Consider the following 10,399-nt stretch of genomic DNA (forward strand, 5'->3'; position numbering starts at 1 on the left):
CATTTTCAACATTACCTAGTAAAAGTACAAAGGTAAGTCATTTTAAGAACTAAAAAAGGTAAAAAGCATATGAATATACTTTGTTCTTATAGCCTACATTTTAAACTTATTTTGCACCATTCAAGCTCTGGCAATATAACGGTGGTCTACATTTTACAGTGATTTGGTGATGCAAGAGAGCGGGCATTTGCATCCTCTTATGGAGAGCTCTCAGCGCATGAAATAGAAGAAATACAGGTTTGTGTATGTTTTATTTAATCTATAAAATCATTGCTGTGCTGTAAATCATTTTATTTTATGCAAGGCACCATACAGTCAGTCTTTTTTGCGTGATGGAAATGCCTGTTCCCTTGCATAAAACAAATTATTTTATTCATAAAGATTGTAAATCTATTTACATCATGTTAAAATATGTTCTTAGAGCTGTGCACTGTTTGTTTATGGGCAGGTTATGGAGTCATACACAGCATATTTCGATGAGTGAAACGCAGGGCGGCGGTCTGAAGTTAATGAAGAATTACCTACTAGTTCTTCAATAATTTCTTAGTTATGCAGTAAGTAAGAAACAGTATTCTAAAGTTTTACCATCAGTATTACCCGACTACTATAAACTGTGGTTGATGTGATGTATCTGTGATGAACTGTACATAAATAAATCATCACAATCCAGCACTATGGGCTACAGTTCAAGTTTGGATAATATTTAAAGCTTCCAAATTTTTTAACATGAACTGTGTTTCTCAAGTTGTCACATCACATACAAAATATGTGTTTTTAACAATTTAATATCTTGTTATAATGGGAAAAGCATATCTTTTTTTTTTATGATTTTTTAAAACATTTTATGAGGAAATGATTTTAATGACACATTATTTTATTACGGGAAAACACAATTTTAATGTCAACATCTTGTTATTAAAAGAAACAAGGTTTTATTGAGAAAAATATATTGTTTTAATCATAGCATCTCATTATTAGGAGAACATTTTAATATGTATTTTTTAAAAGTGAAATCTTACAATAGCAATATTTCTATGTTTTATTTTTCCATTTATTCATTTAACCAATTATTAATCATTATTATTTTTATTCATATGATATAAATCACAAAATATTTGACCTAATTGTAAAAAAAAAAACCCAGCAAACCATTAAAAAATATTTCAAACACACATTTCAAAAATCAAAACTGCAACTTTTATTAAAGAAAAAAAAAAAAACACACACCATAATATACATATCTTCAGGCTCCAAATGTGTATTGTATTCCCTAATGACAATACATTTCAATAAGTTAGAGGGAAGTCTGGAGAGAGTGTTAGTTCTCCTGTGACTTCCAAATCCTAAAGCTGCCTTATAGGCAAATAGAAGAATATATTACTTACTCTGAACTTATGATGACCTCATACTCAAGAACCCTGAAAACAACTACACTCCTATAGACGCAATCTTGGACGCAAACAGTTAAATCACTTGAATGAAAAATAGACACTAAAACAGTGAGGAAGAGCCGTCAGCTCTCATCCGAAATAGCTCCTGGCAATCTCCACACAGACTCTCTGCTGTTTTTGATGTGGACTGACAGGGAGACGTGCATGAATGTGCTGTGAGAGTGAAAGATGGGATGTTTGGGTGTTCTGAGAGGAATATAGGGACTGTTTGAACCTGGTGGGGGGCTGTTAGCGAGCAGCACGGGGCCGGAGAGGAGTCCCCACGCAAAGTTAAAACCTGTGTGACTGGAATAACATTACCGCCAGCGGCTCTGACGTGCGTCACTGTGACTTTCACTGCTACTTAGGGCACACATAAATTAACACGCACACTGACGACTCCATGCCGTGATGCCAAACAGGATGAAGTTGAAAACAAAATATTAAAAAAAACACACCGTTCATTTGGTGTCGAAGTTCTGCTCTGCTGAAACAAAAGAACAGGACTTCAAAAAATAGAAACGGACCAAGGGGGTCCCGGGATTGTGCTGTGTACATATGGGAGCTTAGATAAGAAGAGAGAACTGGGCTGGCTTATCTTTTATTTACCAGTATATCCAGGTGATGCCAGGTGAATAGCAAACAAACAAACAAACAAACACCTTCTATGTGAAGGCAAACCTTCAGCCTTGAAGCCTCTCATTGCTCAATCGATCTGAAAACAGTCGCTCCTCCAAACAATACCTGTGAACGGCAGGACATTAGCCGTCTCACTTCTAAATGGATCCACAAGCTAACAGCCTCTGAACAGCATGAGCAGCTTGATTTGTTCTCTTGGTCTAGGAAGTTAAGCGGGAAACGTCTACTTCCATTTCCACTTTTCCCACACCTTGCAAGCAATTTTCACAATCTGTCTTAACATCAGGGAGAAATAAATGGGTGCTATTTTTTAACTGACAGCTCATAAATAACCCAAATGTTGTAGAGTAACATTTCGTTAATATCCAATACGGCCACATACAGGTTTTGCAGATAAATACAAACTGTAGTTCGGCCATCAAATTATCGTTCAGGTGTAGAGAAGGACGTGCTGAATCTCCCTGTCACTCTCACACAGCAAAAGTAACTGATCCATAAACAAACGATATTTTATAATTGAGCTGAGAAATTGGAAATTACTGTCTATCTTCCTGAAACAGACGCTAAACTCTTGTAAAACCCAATGATTTCTGCTCCAATAGCTGATAAGCTTGTGTGGTCACTAATTTTGAAATTATTTCACAGCTTCTGCATTTAATTATGAAAAAGAGAGACAATTCAGCAATACCACTGCATAATTTGCAAAACCACATATTTTTCATAAATGACTAGTCAGTAAGTTGTCTGAATCACTAGCTGAATAGTCAGTATTAAATTAATAGTTTACTTAATTTGGTGCCCTGGTAAAACGTCTATCATACATAATAAAAGGAACAATTTGAATGGTATTAATAGTGAAATAAGTTTTAAAGAACCAGATGGTCTTTGACAACTGGCAGCAGGGGCTAATGGGTCCATTCTAACAGCCCAATATCCATACCTTGGGTCTTGCCTAAAAAATAGCTTAAGGGAGCACAACAGAATGAGACAGAAATCAGGTGTCAAGACGCATTTCTAAACCAAAACTATTTTTAACTTGACATGCCACATCAAAAAACACAACATTCACGGTGCAAAACGTGACGCAAAAGCCTAAGATTTTTGTCTGCAACTCTGCATGTGTACACAGAACAACATTTTAAAATAGTGGAGACTGAACAGTGCAGTAAATGGTCCTCAAAATGTCAGATATTCAAGAAATAATTAGGTTAAATATCTATAACCTTTAATTCCACACAAACATCAGGCAACACAAAAATAGTGAGTTGGAATTAAGCAAAACAGTAGAACATTGGTCACATCAGGCGATCTAAGGCCTCCATAGTAATTGTCTTGACATTTAAAGGTGGAATTGTTACAAGAAGCAGTGTTTTGATACCGTGCTTCAAAGAGAATGAATTCAAAGACCAACTTTCTGAGGCACGATGTTCGAAATGCTTACGTCATGCTAAAATTCCTCCAAAAAAAGAAAAGAAAAAAGCTCTAGACCTTGTCAACCTCACAAATTCAGAAATTGGTTTGTGGGCGACTAGTCAACCATTCTGACTCATCCCTACACTGTAATCAACTTTGGTTCCACAGCACTGTGCCAAAGTGCATTAAAGTCATAAAGAAAACTGCTTATCTAGATGTAAAATTCTGCCACATAATGTTTTAAAGAGAGAAATATGATGAAAGAGAGATAAATGAAAGGAAAGGTACATCAATACTGCTTGTTGTTATTAATAGTGACAGTAATAACAAGAAAGACCACTGTTGGAAGCTCTAAAGATTTACTAACGAATGAATCATTTCAAAACACTTACACAGTCTTTAGAAGAAAAAAAAATGCTTAATTACTGAATGAAGACGAGGCTCTCTTTATGGATCTGACTGACATCTGAAGTGAATCGTGTGGGTGGGGATAAAAAAGTGATTTATGCAATGTATCATTATACAAACAAATTGTTTGGGGTATTATTGACCTGAGGAATGATTCATGCTCATGCATCTAGACTTATTATGCAAATCAGTCAAAAAAAAAAAAAAGGATTTTGCATAATTAAAAAAAGAGCAACTTGTCTGTAATGAGGAGAGTAGCTATCATGCTTCAAAAAGTGTTCATGTGGCTTGAAAGGGATGCTTAAATAGGCTCAGTTTGCCATACTGAGTGGCGTTCCCTCTGTGTTTAGTTAGCCACATCATTAGGCATAAGCAAATGTGTGACATCCCAAGTCTCAAACTGCACCCGAGGCTCACTTCAGCAGTAGATAAGCAGAGAGATGGCAGCTCTTCATAATCTCTGCATTATCATCAAAGTGCTTCATGTCTTGTTTTACATTTTTGATCTGCTATGATAATTAAAAACATGAGGAAAAGAATAACTTCTGATGCAGTGTCCACTACTAAAGCTAATCTTTAGCCCATCAGGGTATGATGTAATATCCAAGACAATATGGATGATGACCTTTGACCCGCACCCATAATTCTGCCCTCACTATACGTCTTTGGTTGCATCCGAATATGATGAATACTCCCCAACTATATTGTTGGTGAAAAAAACAGTTTGTGAAGAGTATGTCCGAATTCAGAGTAGTCATAAAGCAGTAAGGAAAAGAGTAATTGGATGACCTACTATTTCCAGCAAGATTCTGAAGTGTGCATCCAATGGAAACCCTATTAACCTTATCCATGAGGCCACGGGAGAGGATTTGTAGATGCAGTGAAGCGATGCAACTGATGCTAGTTGGCAACATGTCAATGACAAATGCAGTATTTCTAGATTACATAAACACATTCATCTACTTTTAAAAAAAAAAAAAAAAAAGAAGTAGAGTATGCAATTTCAGACACAGACGTTGTGTTTTTTATTTATGACATCATGTATTCAACATGGCTGATGCTGGTGGTGAAGCACAAAGTACCGCAACGCTCTAAAAAATGTTGGGTTGTTTTAACCCAATTTTGGGTAAAATATGGACAAACCCAGCCATTGGGTTAATTTTTTTAAATACAATTTTAACCCAACGTTTGGGTTTGTCCGTATTTTACCCAAAATTGTGTTAAAACAACCCAGCATGTTTTAGAGTGTACAATATCTACTATTGTTCATTGGAAAATTATATGAGAATATCCTTGACCATTTATATGGTGACTATTTAAAATGAAATAAATCTAAGAAAGATCTAATAAAACACAAATATATATATATATATATATATATATATATACATGAATAAAGCATAGAAAAATTACATTTTATATAATTTAATAATACATTAATAATTCACAATAATTCACAATTTAATTAATAATTAAAAATGCTGGGTTGTTTTAACCCAACTTTGGGTCAAATATGGATGAACCCAAACGTTGGGTAAAAATGTCATTAAAAAAAAAGTAACCCAATGGCTGGGTTTGTCAATATTTGACCTAAAGTTGGGTTAAAACAACCCAGCATTTTTTTTAGAGTTTATGCATCATAAGGTTAATTGATTGCTTTAGGGATTAGGCATGATTAGGGGTAATCAACTGAATGATAGAAGTATGTGTCAAAGGCTAAGACTAAAATGGTACTTTAATTTTCTTATCTTAACTGTGCATATATGGCACAGGAATCAAAAGTTTATATAGTGTAATGATAAAAGGGAAACATAAGCTAAGAAACCCAAAGCTCAGCTCTTTTAGCAGCTGCCAGTGTGAGCATTTTGCCACAAACTGATTGTTTTTTCTCTCCAAGGGAGGAAAGTGTTTTTTGTTTGTTTGTTACTGCCGCTTGTTACATTTTTTTTTTTGTGCGTATATCACTACATCACTGTCTGCGTGCACCGCTGCGCACAGTTTGCATCTGAAGTATAATGGCATTTCTGTTTTTTATTAAATGTTGGCTGCCTAGACTCTGACCTGTTATTAGTCTTGATAACATTTCCAAATCTTGTTTGCTCCACAGTGACCCTAATATGACACTGCAAAAATGTCCCATTCCGTGAGTGAAAGGAAAGCCCATAAATTTATAACTCCATAGGAAAGAAAACAACGATGTAATGAGGCTTTGAAATCAGAAACATTTTTTTACACTTTATAATAGGAGCGATCACTCACATTAGGCCTGGTGAATAGTGCAAGGCGCACTCCCACTGGGCGATAAAGTAATATTTGAAAATGAAAGCCATTTGGGTAAATGTGAGTTTACGAATTAGGTGATTTACCAAATGATCCTGCCCAAATTCACCAGAACAGAATCTTAGACATTCAGCAGCACATGGCAAAGCAATGAGCCCTCTGTGAATGTGCGAAAGCTGTCAGACAGCAAAACACAAAGTTTAACTAATACTTTGGACATTAGTTTGACGTACTGGCTACAAAGGCTGGCAAAATATGTGTGGTTCCTGCTAGGGAATTAGAAATATTATTTTATATATTCCAACAGTGAACTTTGAAATGTTTTAGGGATAAACTTTAGCAGTGTCTTTTCGTGCGAAGAAAGTTAAAGTTGATTGTGAAGACAATCCTCGAGCCGAGGGACTTTAGTGCTATGCTTAAGGCCATAATGTTGATAAAGCAGGATTGCACTCTCAGTAACTCTCAAAAGTCCTCACAAGGTTGCATTTAAGGAAGTATGTTATTCTGCATCACTGCACCAAACAGTCAAATATTAATTATATTAATTCTACTATTGTTTGGTTTGTTTATAATTTAAAGCCATGCCATCCACGGCTATATTCATGGTGAGAAAAAAGTGAAATATATAAAACGTGAATAAATAAATAAAAAGATGTGAAATAAAAATGTAGGTTTTTAAAATGCATCTTTGATTTAAAAAAATAAATAAATACATAACTAAATCTGGTCTCACTTTATTATAAATCTTTACATAAGAATCAGCTGAAAAATAAAGTCTTAAGACAAAGCCAGGATTAGGCCTTAGTTCAATTAGGAACATAACTCAATTAAACCTGCCTTAATTAAAAATCATTACTGGTGTGAATCTTGAGAAAAAAAAAAAACAATAGCATATTTAAAGATATGTCAGTGCAAGTTACTTCAGTTAAAACAGCTCAAACATGCATTAGGGTGGCAGTAGCTCAGTGGTTCATGTAGGTTGTCTACAATCTGGTTTGTGGTTCAACCCCTAGTTCCACCTGACCAAGTGTCAGAGCAAGAAACCTATCCCTAGCTGCTCCCGAAATGCTGGGTGCATGGCTGACACTGCCGTCATTGTATGAATGAGTGAGTGAATGGCCTTTGGTGGCCAATTGGATCTGTGAAAGCATTCAATAAATGCAGTCCATTTACCATTTTAGTCTGGGACTAGGCTTAAGCTTTGTCTGTGAACCCGGGAGAAGACATCACATTACATCAAAATATGCTTCAGCGATAAAGGACTCTGGCAAGAGGGGCATAAAGGCATAACATTTGGACAAACGGAAACTGACATGTTAGACTGCACAGACTACAATGTTTACACTTTTTAGGGATACTTAGTTGTGTCTGCACAATAAATAATAAATGTTTAAGTTTTTTTGTTGTTGTTGTTTTTTTTAAATACACACATAGGCCTAAATTGTGCACCGTTACACCCAAACACTGATTCCATCGTATCAACAATCGGACCAGACTGGAAAATCATATTTATGGGTTCTTGGCATGAAAAAGGTTGAAAAGTTCACTAAATATTAAGAGTGAGTCATGAAATTAATGTATATTTCAGAAGACACAGTCAGGGTTTGAAATCAACACCCGCGGGTTAATGCGGGTAAAATTAACTGTGGCGTGTAACGCTGTCAAATCACTAGTCAATTTGGCAGGTTACTTATTATGTTTACTCACTTTGCTGGGGAAGTTCATGTAAGCCAAATCTGTGCAGATTTAGTGCAAATACTTAACTCGTGAGTCATCATGATATATTAAATACAGTGTATTGCGCAGAATCTGACTTACTTGAACATGCACATATCTACGCAACAAATAACGGTTCATTTGCATTGAAGCACTAGTGAAGATTAAAAAGCATTTGGTTAACAGAAAATACATTATGTGTGTGTGTGCTGTGATGTAGATGTTCTGAATGGCCCGGTAAAAAAAATGGAGTAACCAAATTAGACAGTGAATAAAAATGCTCATTTCAAACCACAGCACACAGTACAAAGATAACTCTAGCTCTACCGCTACCTGCCTTTAGTCCCAAATGATAAACCTTCTCTGGAATTCATTGCCTTCAGCCTCAGAGCAATATATCCATCAAACCACCTATATCCTAGAAAACCACTATCTTTTTGCTGAATTTTAGATCATCTTCATATTCAGACATCCTGCTCCAGAGTTTTATACACTTCCCAAAGCCATCAACTATGGCCTTCATCTCGCCACAGCCTGATAAATTTCTACCCACCAACAGCCTCTGTTTTTTGGCATCCAGACCTCCTGGGAGGATTCAGGCCAGCCGTGTTCAGACATTGATTGAAAAATGTTATTCTTTCTGAGCAGAGACCATGTAAATGTCAACCAAAACTTGAAAAAGGATGACTGATCCAAGCATGAAATCATCATTATCTGCAAAGTACAGACCGATATTCTTCGGATTAGGGAAATTCAGTGAGGTACCTACTCTTTCCAAAACTGAGGAGTTGTAACATGAGTTTAAAAGCAGCCAATGTAAAGCAGGGCTTTTGATATTGAAAGGCACTCATAGAAGAAACAATATTGTGTTAAATCTTCTCAGTATAATTTGATTTTTATCCATCTTTTATATCATTGTTTCTAAGAGACACCATCAACTAATGTAGCATTTCATAGGTCAGGCTTAAAAGGGTTACTTAAAGCATTGATTTACCCTTGAGTTAATTAAATTTATCAAATATTAATGGATAATTAATCATAAATGGATTAATGTCATTAATTCCGAGACACATTACACGTCATGTATCATGTAACAGGATCTTTTCAGAAGACCACAGTGGAGCACGCTTACAGCCATGCAGGCTGGCTTTGAATCAGATATTTTTGCATTAAGCCTGAAAAGATTATTTTTTACTTGTGATGTCCTTTGCATGTTTCAAACGCTATCAGTCAACATTCTAAGAGCAGCTTTGCATACGAAGCGTCTAGATGAGGCCGGGCTGCATGTGCCAGGCTGTATAGAGAGAGGATTTCAGTGCATTTCAGGCTGACTGTGGATGGCAGCTCTTGCAGGATACTGCTTTCCTTGCTAATTGAGCAAATCGCTGCGTACGCCTCGCGGAAGTAATGCTAATGAACTTCTTAGCGGAAGTTCCGGAAGTTTAACACGGCTCTGTACATTTATGTACATCACAGTTAAAATGATTTTTGAACAGAGAAGAATTCAGTATTCAGAGTGAAATGTTGGTTTGAACAAATCGCTTCCATGCATACTTTGGAGATTTACTGGTTAGTGCCTTTTAGCTCTCTTATTTTGGTATAATCTGTGTAATATCTAATCTGTGTCCGTTTCTATCTAGGGATGAGGTCTCTTCTGGCCATCAGTGCACTAATAGCATTCAAACTCTCAGTACAATTAAACAGAAAACTTAATGTGAAACTTTTCTTATCAGGCTGACTTAACAAAAGTCAATTAAGTAGGCAAATTTTGGATGAGCCATCGGTATAGATAGATTTTCATTATACTTTTATTTTGACTTTAGATAATTATTCAGATAATTTGCTCAAAGGTCTAATTATGATATTAATATAATCAATTTTATCAGTGCTCTCTATTATATTAAATTGTAAGTTAAGTTAATTTCCTTACTATCTACGAGCTATTCAAAAATAGCTTGATGGATTTCCAGTGGAATAAAATATGATGTCTAGCGAATGAAGAGTTAAAGACTGTGATACATGTTTGGCACAAAACTAAATCTATTTCTAAGTGTAAAAGGACATTTCTTCAGCAATAGTTTTACCAGTCAATGCTTTTCATTATCCACACAGGGCATCTACTGTAAACCCTCATTAAATCATGATCAGCGAATGATTCATTTAGCAACCGATGTTCCAGCTTTTCATTATGCCTGTGGATTCAAAGGTGAAGCTGTAAATAAACATGGGCAGTTGATGCCTGCTCCCTTTAGTCCTTTGTGTCATCTATATGAGGGGAAAATAATGTTATAGAAGATGTCAAGGCAATGCAGGTCATGTTTTCCGATTCCCTTGAAATGGAAAAAGAAAAAAGGGGGGGGGGGGGGGGGAGATGAAAGTTAACAAGAATTCTGATAGCCAAGCAATGTGCATTTATGGGGCTGGACAACCTTGCAAGAAGGTGCAGGGAGGCACAAAAGGTAATTCAGCACAATGTCTGCAATCATCAGCAACGTACAGCCAACAGTAAGTGA

The 10,399-nt window shown here is 35.9% G+C and overlaps 1 protein-coding gene across 1 annotated transcript in view; it reads right to left on the reverse strand.

The window, feature by feature from the left end:
• grin3ba (glutamate receptor, ionotropic, N-methyl-D-aspartate 3Ba) overlaps window positions 1–10,399 on the reverse strand; it is a 50,952-nt gene that overhangs the window by 26,957 nt on the left and 13,596 nt on the right. The gene's annotated exons all lie outside the window — the stretch shown is intronic.

This window comes from Pimephales promelas, chromosome 5, assembly GCF_988280905.1.
Source record: "Pimephales promelas chromosome 5, fPimPro1.hap1.1, whole genome shotgun sequence".
In the NCBI taxonomy this organism is placed as follows: Eukaryota; Metazoa; Chordata; class Actinopteri; order Cypriniformes; family Leuciscidae; genus Pimephales; species Pimephales promelas.